The 15,934-nt window shown below is 36.7% G+C and overlaps 1 protein-coding gene across 1 annotated transcript in view; it reads left to right on the top strand.

The window, feature by feature from the left end:
* Positions 1-15,934, top strand: part of apba2b (amyloid beta (A4) precursor protein-binding, family A, member 2b) — an 87,688-nt gene that overhangs the window by 17,830 nt on the left and 53,924 nt on the right. The window contains 1 exon segment of the mRNA XM_058782081.1: positions 2,209-2,247. The gene's annotated coding sequence lies outside the window, so the exon portion shown is untranslated.

The following is a 15,934-nucleotide window of genomic DNA, read 5'->3' as shown; positions in this document are numbered from 1 at the left end:
TCTGTCGGCATGCAGTGCGGACACTGCCATTTGACAGGATTTGGCTGGAAAATTAGACCCTGCTTCCGCCCCAGATGGCAGCTTTTATCAAAATGGCTTTGAGGGCAAAGCTTTCTGAGAATGAGAGACAGAAAAAGATGACGGAAGTCTATAAAAAGTCTGCAAGTATTAAAGAGACAGTTTACTCAAAAGTGAATTTTTTTATTCTTCATTTGCTCACCCTCATTGTAAACCTACTTGTGTGATGATTAAAGCTCCATATATATATTTTGTAATATCTGTATTATATATAAATGTTTTTGATATTTAATAATATATTTTAAATATTAGTGCTGGGCAACGATTAATCGCGATTAATCGCATCCAAAATAAAAGTTTTTGTGTACATAATATATGTGTGTGTATTGTGTGTATTTATTATGTATATATGAATACACACCCATGTATGTACATATTTAAGAAAAATGTGTTATGATTAGATATTAAATATATTTATATATCATATAAATTATATTAATAAATATATACATGTAAATACATGTAAATCTTTTCAAAATATATACTGTATGTGTGTGTCTTTATATACACATAATAAATATACACAGTACACACAGATATATTATATAAACAAAAACTTTTATTTTGGATGCGATTAATCACGATTAATCGTTGCCCAGCACTATTAAATATACATCACCTTTCAAAGGTTTGGCTACTTTTGGGTACTTTTTAAAGAAATTAATACTTTTATTTGAGTTTATCAAAAGTGACAGTAATAATGTTATAACAGTTAATAATGTCTCTCTCTTAATAATGTTTCTGTGTGCGCGCGTGTGTGTGTGTGTGTATATATATATACACACACATACATGTGTGTGTGTATATATATATATATATATATATATATATATATATATACAGTGCCTTGCGAAAGTATTCAAACCCCTTCATTTTTTTTCACGTTTTGTTGTTTTGCAGCCTTATGTTAAACTGCTTTAAATTACTTTTTTTTTTCCTTTTCTACATCAATCTACACTTCATACACCATAATGGCAAAGCAAAAACAGAAAAATAAAATTAGCAGCATCAACAGTCTGCTTAATTTTTGTGTTTCTTTTGTGTTCTTCAGAAGAAAAAACATGATGTTGAGAAAATAATGACGGAACTTTCATTTCGCATGAAGTATTCCTTCAAAACGCAGAGAAAGAATGCACATATTTCCTCTCTTCCTCTCAGTCTTTCCATCTGTCCATAGAGCTGAATCCTCTTACTCGACTTATCACTGTGGATTTACCAGTTGCTGTTGAACTGCATTTGAAAGAACAGCATCTGCCAGCAAGATGTCAAAAAGATGTGCAACTGTGCAAACAACGTCCTCATCATTCATTTTCTTATTTCCCTAAACAGTTGATGCTATATTAATCATTAGTCATAAGCCGCAAAGCCTTTATTTCCTTGGGAGCTCTCTCCTGGTTAAATAAAGATGTTGTCGTCTTTCTCAGTCGATTATAGCTGATGGGAATTTTCTCCTCATTGTGTTCAGGGCAGGTGCAGAAAATAGGGTGTGACGGTGTCACTTCACATCAGATTTGATTTTTGTTGGTCTCGGCCCGTCTGGAAGACACATGTCCCTTAGGAAATGGACAAATTTATAGGACACTTCTACAATTAGTTGTACAAATTACTGCCAAAGTCACCCAAGTCTGTGGGGGACATGTGTGGTGTTGTTATCAGTCTTATCTAATGGCAAACATCTGCTTGTGTAGAAGCACTCCCACAGGAGAACAAGTGACACTGTCAGGAGGAGAGGAAAGACAGAGAGACTGCTCTGCATCACTTGTCTCAGCTGGGACGTCCCTGTTTCTCCTCCTCCCTCCTTAGACTGTGCCAAAGCAGTGGCACTGTTGATTGAATCAGCCTCTTTGTGAGCTGGTGCTCAGTAATCATGGCACGCAAATCAACTCTCGGCTCCAAACAGAGTCAAAGTGTGAGACATGCCGAAGAAAACTAGCTTCCTGTTTTCCTTTAAACGCTAGATGTCATAGACACGTGTCAGTCAAACTCACAACTCGTCTTTTATCACTCATTGATGTGGCTTTACTAAAAATCATAGATGACCCTGCTAGTAGATTGTGTACTGTATGTGTTGTCGTTTGTCACTGAAGTTGAGGTTCAGTTCTTATTCATCTCTTTGTTTTTCTCTTCTAGTTTTGTGCCTGAGAGATCTCCTTCACCCCACAACAATCGGTAAGTGTCTTTTAAAATGAGAATGCTCTCTGCACAAACAGCAATCACACCAGATGGATGTCTCCCTTGTTTTGTGCGTCATATTCAGGCCTAGCCTTTTTTTTAGCTTTTGCTGCACTGATTTTGAAGGAATGGTTTTCAACATAATAAAATGTTATGGTAGGAGAAAGTTGCAGTGCTTAACACAAAATATTGTGCAGATTCGATTTGAGTTGTCTTCATATATTCTTAAACTTATAAACTGGGTTGGGCAAATTCAGAATTGGAAACAGCTCACAAGAAGTTTCAATCAGAATTTAAGTCAGAATTTTTAATTTGAATTACAGGAGGTGGAACCAACTGATTTGAGAGAAATTCAACCGAATGGCATTCTGGAAAATTATGTGAAAATTAGTATGTCACCTATATTGCATTAATTTATATATACTCTTGCCATCAAAAGTTTGGGGTAGGTTTTTTTTTTGTTTTGTTTTAGTCTCGCATGCCCCCAGAATTCTTAGGTGAATTGAAGTTTAAAAGAACAGCATTTATTTTATTTACTATACTTTTGATACTGTCACTTTTGAAAAATTGAATGTATCCCTGTTTCAATTTAATTCAAAATAAATAAATAAATAGTTGAGCAGCACTATAAATTGAATGCAAATTTCTATAGGTGATATTTAAAACCAATCTTTATCTGTATGTCAAACTTCATACGAGACTTTGTCAAGCAGTCGTTCAAGATTCACCTTGTCAATCCTCTCTTTCCTGGTTATGAAGTGCACTTATTGAAATTATATGACTTTCTTTGAATTTCAGTGCATTTTAATTCTACTTCCATAAATTGCAATTCTACATTCAGTTTGCTACCTCAATTCAAACTGAGCTGCTGAATTGGAACTTAAAAAATATTCTCAGTTCAGTTCTGAATAACGTACGACCCTGGATAACACTGTTGTCTGTTTTTAACAGCCCTCTGTATTCGTGACAAAAGTGTCTTTTAAAAGAGACATGCCTGGCCTTGTGCCATATAATAAGGTGTGTGGATGCAATAAGAGCTGTGGGGGAAGGGCGGCACATGCTAATCTGTGCTCAGAGGCTCTGTGTTAGTGGTGGGGCTGGTGGAGGGGTGCAGTATCGTGGGAAATGTCTTTGAAGATGTGATGAGGTGGAGGAAGGATCACAGAGCGGCACGGCTGCCCAAACACCTCGCTCCTCATTATGTATTCTTTGTCATTACTTACACAAATATTTAATAAGGATATGTGCCGGGAAAATATGTTCTTTTAGCATTGTGTTTTTTTTGAAAGGACTGTGTGAGCGGTGCAAAAAATGGGCAGAGATGGAGACCTGTAGTGGTTTACTGGAGGCAGCGTAGGGCGGGGTCAGACTGAAGAGGCTCTTTGTGAAAGCAGTCTTCTGTTGCCTATCAACACGGGTATCAACTGACTTTTCCTTCTAATCTTGAAGGCTCTATCTTGATGTCTGAGCAAAGAAAAATCACAGTCTTTTTGGATGGGATGGGAGGGGCACAGAGACGTACATTTTTGTCTTGATTAAGTCAACAATTTATTTAAATATTGTTATTTATTAATATTAATTAATATTAATATTAATATTAAGGGAAATTGTAGTACACACTATGATATTATTTATTGATGTATTTAGTATAAACGTGTTCAAATTTGTTGTTGTTGTATTTGTGCCATGTAAGTATTGATCTAGTTTTGTAAAATTATTTATGCCTGTTTAGAGCAAAAACAGAAAAACATGTTGATTATGGTTCCGTGTCATGCTATTGAAGTCTCACAAATGTGAAGGATACATCACAGTAAAGTTCCTGGTTAATTTTAATGCGGAATGACTGAAAAATTAATCAGTAAGGGAGTTGATTGTGAACAGTAGCAGTTGTGAACTTTTTCTCTGAGTCTGATTCAAACCATTTGCGACTGCTTTGTGAAACTTTGAGACCGACTCATTAAGAGTCATTTTTGGAGTTGGACATCACAGAAACACTGGTGTGCACTCGGATGATTTGCTGATATTTAATGAAACAGATTTTTAGATATATTATTGCTATGCATGCCTATTTCTTCTCACAAGGGGCACATCGCAGGCCAAAATCAAAAAAACAAGTATGTTTCTTTTTTTCTCTTATACTGCGTGTCCTTATGACTTTGTATGTATCCTAAAATGTTATTGGTTCTTGTTGATTGTAAATTAGTGTCATTGTTTTGCAGAACTCTGATTCTGTTGCTCTCCGCTGTGTTTCTCTGGCCTTGTGCTTTATTCACAGCACAGCATCAGTAGGTGGGGAAATGTAGCATTTGATGAAATGTGTTGCTGCCCTTGGTCTTACAAATCAAGCAATAATGGAAGCATTTGCATACAGATGGAGACAAAAATGCAAAACGTGCTGGTGTTTCCTGCTGTGCTGCCTCATGCCCTTTCTAACATATTTTTTTTTTTGATGGATGGAAATTGGAAATGGAGGCATGCAGACTACCCTCCTCCAAAGACTTTCAATGAAAAACTGACAATACTATAACACTGCTTCAGTGTTAGATTAGTGTTTTAGCCTTCAGTTTGGGAAGGAAAATGTCTAATGAAATGGTTTTGTGTATTGAAGTTCTGTTTCCATTTTCTTGGCTTGACTAGGTTGTTGTTCTCAGGAGTGTCTAGTTTAGTTATGTGCTGCAATCAAGCTCTCCTGGAAAGTTATGAGTTTGGAAATCTATCATAATAATGACATGATGTGCATTCAACTGATTTTGGTTGGAATAAAATTGACTCGCTGGACAATTTCACGTTTTTCTCTCGCTTTTTCACTTAGAGGCAAAGACAAGAAGCTTTATTAGCGCTAATGCAAAATAATGAAGAGCAAATTATGTGCTCTGTGTATTTTATCATTCTCAAGCTACCACAGAGAACGGAGGAGGAAATGTTGTTTAGCATTTTTTTATTGCTATTCTTCACCTCCTTGGTTACTGTTGTAAGTCAGACAAGCTTCACAGTACATCCCATTGGAATGAACTGGAAATTTCTGTGAGCTGTGTGATTTTCTGAAAAATCTCATTAAAGTGGTCAAATATGATTAGATATCATTCTTATGCGGCCTGGGATAAATGTAGACGTTGCAAAGCATTTTATGCACCATTTGTCTGTAAAGAAAATGTTAAATTACACAGCAACTTGATGGAAAACTGTGGCGACTTTGACTTTTCAACTTCTAAACATTTATTTGAAGATTTAGAAAAGAAAAATACCTTCTTCTCTGGATACCATGAGTCACCAGTGACTCAGCAGCAACGTTTTAGTGCATTTTGGATAATTTCCATAAAATTGCATTTCAAATTTGTCCAAACACACAGATCCTGCATTGCTTTTGCAATAGAAGTCTGAGGAAATGGTGGATGGTAACAGTAGCTAAGGTCAGTCTGAGTTTAAAGAAAGTACTGATTTTCCCACTGTTAACTGTAGCTTCAGGTGATGTGTGCTCATCTCGTAAATACAGTCCTTCCAATATGACTGAATGCACCAATTGGTTCTGTTGATCTATTCTCTTAAGTCATTGCTTATTTGTCTTGTTATCGCATTAGCCCTTGTGTCTTCATCCTTCCTGTTTCCCTTGTCCTTTGTCAGGTCTTTTCCTATTTAGGCTGCGTGTTTGGTTAGATAATGCTTAAATTATCCTTTGTAAATAACAAAAACTCTTACTGGTGTGAGTAGACATTACACCTAAATGTGCTGCTGTTGTTATTAGATTACGTTATATTAACCAAATAAATGAAATGAAAACATCTTCCTATCCTTATGAAACATCTGTTCAACATGTCCTATTATAACCGGTGCAAACTGGTTGTTACTGAAACATCCTCAAGGGGGATTTTGCTTGGACACATTTTTCCTCTCTCTTTTCAGTTTCTTTGCAGTGTGTTGTGTGATTGGGTTTGGCCAAGCTCATGATTGATCAAGTGCAAAAGAGGATTAGCGGATGCAGAGAGAAGGGATTCAATTCAAACTGTGCTCGCGTCGCTTATGGCAGTTAGCCGTCCTGCCGAATGCAGTGAAAGAGTGAGACAGTGTTGTGATTCACCCTCAGATCTAAACCGAGGCTCATAATCTTCTTCAGATAGTTTCAATCCATCAGCATCAAACTGACAGAGCACCCAGGAGGGCAGCAGCCATGTTGGACCTCAACAAACATCGGCCCGCAGTGACGGTATGAGTTCTCATAAAAAAAAGTCTTTAAAAGGCTCAGAAAGGATGTCAAAAAAGCAGATCTGGCTATTTAATGAACAGGAGCCATGAAAAGCCTCAGTGTAAACTGATGATACGCTCCCCGCAGTGATGATAGGCCCTTAATCCGTTGCATTTGGTGCAGAGCAGTCAGTCTGAATGTGGAGAGAACAGGAAGTTTCTGTCGCTTTGCTGTCACACATGCTTTCAGATGCATACAGAATCAATTCACAGGCTGTAGGATGGCTTATTACTGATGCCTTAAAGAGAAACATACGCTCAGCTGCCTGCTTGATTTGTCATTTTGTTATAGTTAAAGATAATGTACCTTAAAACAGCATCCTTAGATGCTGAACGTTTCGGTGTTGCTATGCTTGAACTAATCAGATGATCTCTGATGTGCTGGATTTAGATGCTATTCGTGTTGTGATCAAGTGTTATTTGTATGCGGGTGTGTGTTTGCAAGTATATACAGTATGTGTTCTGGCAGACTGTCATTTTCTTTTTGATATTATTTTGTTAGTCATTAAGGCCGTTTGGTTTCATTCAGAACATAAATGTTGCTCCAAATGAATCCAGTCCATCGAGTGTACTTGAGCAAACAAAACAATAATTAGATTTTTTTTGCTACGAAATGTAATCTTTTTCCCCTTTATCAAACTTGTTGATGCCAAATCCTCCCAAAATATGATTATTCCTTCCTAAAGTATAATGTTGTGTAAAGACATATTGTTGGCTTTTATATTCTCACTGAACTATTGAAAACTATTCAAATATTCCTTTGATATTAAGCTGACGGAATATTTTTTTCTGATTATTATTGATAATGTTAGATAATTAATAATGTTCACTATCACTTTTATCTTTATTAATAATGAGTTGATAATGATCTGACATTTTGAGTACTCTAAAGTGCAAACTGAATGTAATTTTTACAAATGACATGAAACGTATTTAATAAATGAATTAATGAAACAAGTCAGCTGCATACATTTTTGGATACAGCTCTGGAGACCAGCTGTTCTGCAGTCAAGATCTGAAAATTACACAAAGATGTGTTGAATCAGGATGGAATGGAACCAAACTTTGGAGGACAGTGAGTCTTCATGGAGCAGTTTTGAAGACCTCTGAGGACTGCTCTCAATATCCTATTACAGCTTTAGTCTCAAAACTCAGACAGAAAGCTGCTGAGGCACTTTGTGATGTCAGCCTGTCATGGTAATCCAAAACCTAAAAGATGATGGGCGAAACAGCCTGCTTAAGTAGATAAGAGAACACTGCTTCTTCTGTGAGAACCCATTTTACAACACTACATGTCAGAAAGTACCTTGTAGCGTGTTTTATTGTTTTGTTTTGTTTTTTAAGCAGTAAGACACTGTTACACCATTTGATGACTGAAGATTCGTGGTGATGGTCGCCCTATTTATTTAGCTCTGACCTGCTTTCCCCCGAAGACTGATATGACTCAGCTAGTCTGATCTGCCTTTCAGCCCTAAGGCATTCTTTAAAATAATAAATTATACAGAAGCAGACACAATCTGAAAAAATATGCTCTTTTCATCTTGAACCTGCCAGAGTTCCGTCCGAAATAAGTGTTATGATATCTCCTCACACTGTTACATGTGAAAACGTGTACCTAATATGAACCTTAAAATTACTTTCAGTGCTATAACCTAATGTAGCTAGATTGATTTTGTCATGTGAAATAACTTGAATGAAGTCATTTGATTTTAAAAGACATGAAGCTCATTCTTAGGATATCTGACAAAACCAAGCATATATCGGTCAAAAAAGAAAATTAGAGGCAGTTTAGTTATAAAACCGCTTCTTCCTTTTTTTTTTTTGAGGAAAAGTGCTTTTCTAAAACATGTTTGACATGTATTTTATTCAGTTCTAAGGAATTTCAAACACATTGAAGACAGACAGATTATTTTTTGACCTACATATGCAGTTTAAGAGTAAAAGTTCTGATTGTACAAGAGCTTAAATGTAATTCAATAAATTTTTAAGCCAAACTACACTGAATTCTCTTATCCATACAGATAACGTGGGCAGAAGGTAGCATGCAACGCAGAGTGTGCTGAAAACACCGTCTCAAAATAGCTCTGAATCATGCATTATTCGTACTGCGCGCGCAAGGCCTGTCAGACTGTGTATTGCATGTTTATGTGTGCGCTCACACCCTCAGTTCTTCAACAGACCCTCAGTTTCTGAACTCATTTCTTGGCTATAGTGTTTATTTTTAAATTGACTTATGTTGCTGCAGTGCCCCAACGGTGAGAAATATGAGGAGGAACACTCTGTTCCTCTGTGCTTTGGGACTCGCTGTTCCGCTGGGCGTTAGACACGGAGAGTGTGCCGATGGTAGCGTTTTGATGCACCGGATGATTTTGGCCCTCTTGCCTGTATCCTTTCTCTCTTTTTCTGTCCTGCGGGGTCCCCTGGGGCTGGTCAGACCTCCACAACCTCTGAGAACAGAACAGGGATTTAACCTCAATTTCATACAGCTGCACGGCACGTTAATGGATGTAATAATGAAAGAGTGCTGAAGAAACATCTGTATTGTTGTGCAGGATGAATATGATATACAGTAATTCAGTTGTTAAGTCATGATGCAAGTAAAACTGTATCTGGGTCCAAGCTTCTGCATGTTTTAAATGAAAATACTGTCTTAACAGCCGTTTACGAGCATTATTTACTGTGTATCACACATTTAAGCATTTTAAAAACAAACTGTGGCCATAGGCTTACAGCATCCTGGCAGTTTTATTGTAATATCACAGGGATTAGAGTTTTTGGTAATATTTTGAATTAGGTTTTATTTTTATATTTTCTGGTTTCATTTTAATTTTAGTTAAAATTTTAGTAATTTTGTTGTGTGTTGTCATTTTTAGCATTTTAAAAAAAATATATATATTTCTGTAGTTTTTATTATTTTTTAATTTCAGTTTTTAGTTGTAGTTATTTTAGTGCATTATGTTAAATTAAATGAAAATGAGAAATGTTGCCTCAGAATCTAGCTAAAATTAAATAAGTTTATTGATATTTTAGTATTAATATGTTATTTCAGTTAACATTTATTTTATTTCAAGCAACAAAAAAGGTGGTATAGTTTAGTTATAGTTTTAATTCACTGTCATAACCCTGTGTTGTGATAGGATCGTGATTTTTTTAGTAGTATTACAGCACACCATCTATTTACCCTGTTTGTTGTTTCCTGTGGACATCTCATAGAGCGTTTGGGCCCAGAAACTGTTGACTCGTGATGTCAACAAGCAGATACTAATAAGCCCAACAAAAACAGAATGACTCTGCTTATCTCGACTCAATCCTCATATGTGTAGCTCTCCTAGAAATAACTTGGAGTATGTGTGCAAAAATCTGCCTACACACTCTTTGCTCCCAGTGCACCCTGGTTGATGAGCGTAGTGTCTTTGTGTCATTTGCAGCCTCATGAATATTTAATGAGATGAGTCTGTCAGTGGGTGGGGCTTTTCCACGTTTCTCTGCCTCAGCGCTGCATTATCTCTGAGTTTAACCTTCCTGGTATTGACCATTTCTTCCTCAGCCTTCATTTATCAACCACCTCATCACCCTGAGCGCTGACCGATTCCCCCAACCCTGTTGACTTTTAATCAACTTCCTTTTGGCAAATGAAAAATTCATTTGTTGTTACTGGAAAAAGCAGAAAACTCTTACAAATCTATCATGGATGTGTTTTATCTGAAGGCAGTTCCACAAAAGGTGATTTGGTTGGTATGCTCACCGTTTTTCTTCTAGTATAATAACATTACTTTATAATGAAGAATTATTGATCATTATTGGCCCACAAATACCCGTGGTATAGTGGTTGCGGTCAGTAAGAATACAATAGGCTGTTTGTGTTATAAAATGTGCATTTTGGGCAATTTGTTATGGGCGTTACTGCTCGATAAGTATATCCATCAAAGAATCTTCCATTATTGCTGATATATTAGAGATGCTGCCATAATGAGGGGTGCGCTGTAATGTTACGCTGCTTTAGAAATCTGTATTCAGCAGCAAGCACAGGTGCCATAATGACTCATACATCATATGTCTAGCAAAGGTCATGGCCATCATTTATATGAGGGCATGTGGAGTACACCATGAGAATGTTATTGGGTGGGATTGATTGATTCTTCCAGGCAAAGCAGTCCAACTTAACTTGTAATAGCAAGTGAAGCTAGATGGTTTCCCTCAGCAGGTTCTGCTTCTCATTATTTCAGTGCATCTACTTATTCTCTCAGACATCTAGTTTTATTGCAGCCTTATTGTGTTCTGTATCCCAGTGCTGTACTAATACTAAAACTAATGTTAGGGGCTCATAAAAGGAGATTCATAAAGTTCTAAATATAGATTGTTGCATCCAAAATGGGGTTCATGTCATAGCGCTGCTGCTAATGGTGATATATGCTTAATTTTGTGCTTTCGCTTGTGTTTTGATTGCATAAACGCAGCAAATAAGGAATATTAGGGAAGAGCAAATAAGATGGATCAGAGTGCCTGTGGCTGTTTGAAAGTTAAACTCGGTGGTCTTGATTTGCCGCTTCACACACTAGTTCCATTTTGCATTTCCGCATCTCTCCCCTCTCTGGCTCCTTCCACTTCTCCCTCTTTTGTTGTCAACCCCATCTCTCCTTTTCTCTCTGGAGGCACTGAAGGGTCTGCTCCCAGCTGCCACAGCCCAGATGGCTGACAGGAGGCAAGCCGTCTACTGCAATGGCGGCTTTGTCCTCTGTGTTGGTTTGCATGTGTTGTGAGTGAAGAAGAGAATGAAAAGAGTGCTTGCTATTAACATTTATTTTAACTATGGGATGATTTACATTTATATTTTTAATTAAACATAATAACAACAATAAAATTATACTTATAATAATATTTTTGCAATAAATCGATATATTTTTATTTATTTGTATTTAATAATTATATACGTATAGAATAAATCTATAAATCTATATAGATATAAATATACAGTGTATAGATATATAGATATCCTGTGTGTTGGTTTGCGTGTGTTGTGAGTGAAGAAGAGAAAGAAAAGAGTGTTTGCTGTTAAATTTTGTTTTAACTAATGGACTGATTTACATTTATATTTTTAATTAAACATAATAAAAACAATAAAATTATATTTATAATAATGTTTTTGCAATAAATCGATATTTTTGTATCTATGTAACAATTATATATATATATATATATATATATAATAAAAGTACATACATATATACATATACACATAATGAATATATACAGTGAGGAAAATAAGTATTTGAACACCCTGCTATTTTGCAAGTTCTCCCACTTAGAAATCATGGAGGGGTCTGAAATTGTCATCGTAGGTGCATGTCCACTGTGAGAGACATAATCTAAAAAAAATCCAGAAATCACAATGTATGATTTTTAACTATTTATTTGTATGATACAGCTGCAAATAAGTATTTGAACACCTGTCTATCAGTTTTAATTCACTGTCATAACCCTGTGTTGTGATAGGATCGTGATTTTTAGTAGTATTACAGCACACCATCTATTTACCCTGTTTGTTGTTTCCTGTGGACATCTCATAGAGCGTTTGGGCCCAGAAACTGTTGACTCGTGATGTCAACAAGCAGATACTAATAAGCCCAACAAAAACAGAATGACTCTGCTTATCTCGACTCAATCCTCATATGAATGAATGAATGAATGAATGAGGCATTTATATAGCGCTTTTAATGTGTATTGCAATACACCCAAAGCGCTTTACAATCATGTGGGGGGTCTCTCCTCATCCACCACCAGTGTGCAGCATCCACTTGGATGATGCGACGGCAGCCACAGGACAACGGCGCCAGTGCGCTCACCACACACCAGCTACAGGTGGAGAGGAGAGAGGGTCATAGAGCCAATCAAGTGGATGGGGATTATTGGGAAGCCATGATAGACAAGGGACAGTGGAGGGAATTTGGCCAAGACACCGGGGTTACACCCCTACTCTTTACGAGAAGTGCCATGGGATTTTTAATGACCACAGAGAGTCAGGACCTCGGTTTAACGTCTCATCCGAAAGAGCTACACATAAACTCATATGTGTAGCTCTCCTAGAAATAACTTGGAGTATGTGTGCAAAAATCTGCCTACACACTCTTTGCTCCCAGTGCACCCTGGTTGATGAGCGTAGTGTCTTTGTGTCATTTGCAGCCTCATGAATATTTAATGAGATGAGTCTGTCAGTGGGTGGGGCTTTTCCACGTTTCTCTGCCTCAGCGCTGCATTATCTCTGAGTTTAACCTTCCTGGTATTGACCATTTCTTCCTCAGCCTTCATTTATCAACCACCTCATCACCCTGAGCGCTGACCGATTCCCCCAACCCTGTTGACTTTTAATCAACTTCCTTTTGGCAAATGAAAAATTCATTTGTTGTTACTGGAAAAAGCAGAAAACTCTTACAAATCTATCATGGATGTGTTTTATCTGAAGGCAGTTCCACAAAAGGTGATTTGGTTGGTATGCTCACCGTTTTTCTTCTAGTATAATAACATTACTTTATAATGAAGAATTATTGATCATTATTGGCCCACAAATACCCGTGGTATAGTGGTTGCCGGTCAGTAAGAATACAATAGGCTGTTTGTGTTATAAAATGTGCATTTTGGGCAATTTGTTATGGGCGTTACTGCTCGATAAGTATATCCATCAAAGAATCTTCCATTATTGCTGATATATTAGAGATGCTGCCATAATGAGGGGTGCGCTGTAATGTTACGCTGCTTTAGAAATCTGTATTCAGCAGCAAGCACAGGTGCCATAATGACTCATACATCATATGTCTAGCAAAGGTCATGGCCATCATTTATATGAGGGCATGTGGAGTACACCATGAGAATGTTATTGGGTGGGATTGATTGATTCTTCCAGGCAAAGCAGTCCAACTTAACTTGTAATAGCAAGTGAAGCTAGATGGTTTCCCTCAGCAGGTTCTGCTTCTCATTATTTCAGTGCATCTACTTATTCTCTCAGACATCTAGTTTTATTGCAGCCTTATTGTGTTCTGTATCCCAGTGCTGTACTAATACTAAAACTAATGTTAGGGGCTCATAAAAGGGAGATTCATAAAGTTCTAAATATAGATTGTTGCATCCAAAATGGGGTTCATGTCATAGCGCTGCTGCTAATGGTGATATATGCTTAATTTTGTGCTTTCGCTTGTGTTTTGATTGCATAAACGCAGCAAATAAGGAATATTAGGGAAGAGCAAATAAGATGGATCAGAGTGCCTGTGGCTGTTTGAAAGTTAAACTCGGTGGTCTTGATTTGCCGCTTCACACACTAGTTCCATTTTTGCATTTCCGCATCTCTCCCCCTCTCTGGCTCCTTCCACTTCTCCCTCTTTTTGTTGTCAACCCCATCTCTCTCCTTTTCTCTCTGGAGGCACTGAAGGGTCTGCTCCCAGCTGCCACAGCCCAGATGGCTGACAGGAGGCAAGCCGTCTACTGCAATGGCGGCTTTGTCCTCTGTGTTGGTTTGCATGTGTTGTGAGTGAAGAAGAGAATGAAAAGAGTGCTTGCTATTAACATTTATTTTAACTATGGGATGATTTACATTTATATTTTTTAATTAAACATAATAAAAACAATAAAATTATACTTATAATAATATTTTTTTGCAATAAATCGATATATTTTTATTTATTTGTATTTAATAATTATATACGTATAGAATAAATCTATAAATCTATATAGATATAGATATACAGTGTATAGATATATAGATATCCTGTGTGTTGGTTTGCGTGTGTTGTGAGTGAAGAAGAGAAAGAAAAGAGTGTTTGCTGTTAAATTTTGTTTTAACTAATGGACTGATTTACATTTATATTTTTAATTAAACATAATAAAAACAATAAAATTATATTTATAATAATATTTTTGCAATAAATCGATATTTTTGTATCTATGTAACAATTATATATATATATATATATATATATATATATATATATATATATATATATATATATATATAATAAAAGTACATACATATATACATATACACATAATGAATATATATATATATATATATATATTTATTATGTGCATATGTATTTATGTATGTCATTTTATAAATTAAAAATCCATTAGATTGAGATTTTCTTGCGCCTCACTCGAAGCAATAATAATGCATATGTATATATATTTTAATAATGTATTTGTAATAATTATAATACATAATATGCATTATAAAACTGTTATTTATTTGTTTAGATTTATTTTATTTTTATTTATTTATACCTGTGTTTTATGTATACCTTGTGTTTCAGACAATTACCTTTTTTTCTCTTCCAATGAAAATAACCCCAAAAGAAGCCAGCTCTACTCCACTCCACTTTGAGGTGTCCCTGTCCTGTTCCCTGTTCAATGGTGAGAGAACTGGAAAAAAAAAGATGCGCCGACTTTCAAATAGCATACTCTTTGCTCCAAGCAAAACTCACATACTCTGTAATGCTGTGAACACAGGCAAGCAGAGTGATACAAACAGTGAAACGTCCCAGTTCACTCACTGACTCACTGACTGACTCACTCACATATTCAAATCAACTCAAGCAGCACTACCATTCCCTGCCAAGATGTCCTTCCACTCTTTTCCTCTTTTCATGTGCTCTCTTATTCTCTATTCGCGTCATATTTGAGGCCATCTGTGGCTTCCCCCTGTGCGGTGCTCGAAGGCATGGCACTGAAGGTAGTGTGGACAGTGCTGGACCGGCCGGTATTGTTGCCCACTGGTCAGTTTTACTGATGAGTGACTGAGCCAGACCCCCAGCAGGTGTTCAAAGAGAGAAACACGCAACTTAATATCCAATGTTTCCCATACCATCTGTGAGATGTGCTGCTTGTCTGTGTTTTAGGGGAAGAGAACATGTTTGTGTCTGTGTTTATGTGAGCTGAATCACTACTGTCAAAACGTCTTGCCTTGTGGATGTTGTGAGTGGTTGCTAGGCTGTTGCCCATGTGTTTTGAGGGTTTTTAGAATGATTCTGTGTAGCTTTAAGGGGTTCTGGGTGGTTGGTGGATTATGATCCACTCCTCACACCAAGTGCTAAAAGTCTGGATTGTGTAGGCAGGTTTTCACTTGCATGCAAGAAATAGGGAGCTGTTATAATGGAAACAGAAATAATTCAATTGTATGTTGGAAATTACAACCATGTAAACATGTTTACCTGGAATCTCTCTATAGTATGTGGAATAATTGGATGGACAATTTGATATGGTACGATATGGTGTGCATACGGAACATCTTTATTTTCAAATGCATATTTCAGTTCTGCATATTTTTCTCCCTCCTGTGTGAACTTGACACAGTGTTAAGTGTTTGCCATGTAAACAGCTGTTATGTGCTCTGCACCGCAGCTCCTGCTGACATAAAAGGTTCACCCAAAAACGAAAATGCTGTCATTTTCTGATCCTCATG

Source organism: Onychostoma macrolepis, chromosome 07 (genome assembly GCF_012432095.1).
Source record: "Onychostoma macrolepis isolate SWU-2019 chromosome 07, ASM1243209v1, whole genome shotgun sequence".
NCBI lineage: Eukaryota > Metazoa > Chordata > Actinopteri > Cypriniformes > Cyprinidae > Onychostoma > Onychostoma macrolepis.
The sequence above is the reverse complement of the archived record's forward strand: the minus strand, read 5'-3'. Positions and strand labels throughout refer to the sequence as shown.